At 43.3% G+C, this 1,256-nt stretch overlaps 1 protein-coding gene across 1 annotated transcript in view; it reads right to left on the bottom strand.

Moving 5' to 3' along the window:
• LOC101848582 (mediator of RNA polymerase II transcription subunit 12-like protein) overlaps window positions 1-1,256 on the bottom strand; it is a gene marked incomplete in the record, with an annotated part of 78,486 nt that overhangs the window by 18,567 nt on the left and 58,663 nt on the right.

Below are 1,256 nucleotides of genomic sequence, written 5' to 3' on the forward strand. Positions count from 1 at the left end.
ACACCCTCAGCCTTTCTCTTTCCTTTAATTTCTCTCTCTCTCCCCTCTCCCCCTCCCCCCTCTCTTTCTCTCTGTCACCGAGGACCAAGCCTTACACCCTCAGCCTTTCTCTTTCCTTTAATTTCTCTCTCTCTCCCCTCTCCCCCTCCCCCCTCTCTTTCTCTCTGTCACCGAGGACCAAGCCTTACACCCTCAGCCTTTCTCTTTCCTTTAATTTCTCTCTCTCTCCCCTCCCCCCCTCCCCCCTCTCTTTCTCTCTGTCAAGGAGGAACCGAAGTCACCATTGGTTTATCTCTTTCTTTCTTCCTCTCTCTCTCTCTCTACTCTATCATGGAGGAACCAAAGTCACCATTGGTTTATCTCTTTCCTTTAATTTCTCTCTCTCTCCCCTCTCTACTCTATCATGGAGGAACCAAAGTCTCAGGCTGTAGGTCTATGTGAAAATTTATTTTGACTTACACCTAGTTTGAGTATTCTCTCTCTAGTTCTCTTTCTTTCGCTCACTCTCTAGTTCTCTTTTTTCCGCTCACTCTCTCTATCATTTGTGTCGATGGGGGCGTAAAAACACCAACATTTTTTCATTGGTTTTTTAAAAATTTCTCTCAATCAAGGGAGATATTTTGGTTTTCACCTAGTTTACATGTTCTCTACTCTCTCCACCTCTCTTTCTTTCTCTCTACCGGTGTTTCTGGTATAGCCGCTAAGCACTTTGCTGTTGCATGCAGGAGACGAGAGTTCAATTCCCAAGTGGTGAAAAAATGTATACTGAAGGAGTCTGGTGCGACATACTACGATGTCAAATGACAGCAACAAAATGTACAAAAAACAAACAAGTCCAGAAGTCAAATTTTCAGGTCTAAGCTACAAAAAAAAATCACAGACATAAAAACGTTTTCTTTACTTTTATCACCAGACTAAAACGAAACAGTGTTACAATTTTGGACAACTGAGTTTGAGAAATGCTGACTTTTGTAAGAAAGATGGTACGTAAACATATAATGGGATTAACGAACTACAGCCCATGAGCACACTAAAGGTCAAAAAGTACACACACACACACACTAATGCACTCTCCCACACACACACACACACACACACACACACACACACACACACACACACACACACAACTTTCAAACAAAAATCTGCATGCACGCTCCAACACCCATCCATACACACACACATATCCACAGGCACACGCTTGCTCCCATCCATACGTTCGACACACCCCCACACACATTTACCAACACATGCCC

Source organism: Aplysia californica, unplaced genomic scaffold (assembly GCF_000002075.1).
Source record: "Aplysia californica isolate F4 #8 unplaced genomic scaffold, AplCal3.0 scaffold00139, whole genome shotgun sequence".
NCBI classification, from domain to species: Eukaryota; Metazoa; Mollusca; class Gastropoda; order Aplysiida; family Aplysiidae; genus Aplysia; species Aplysia californica.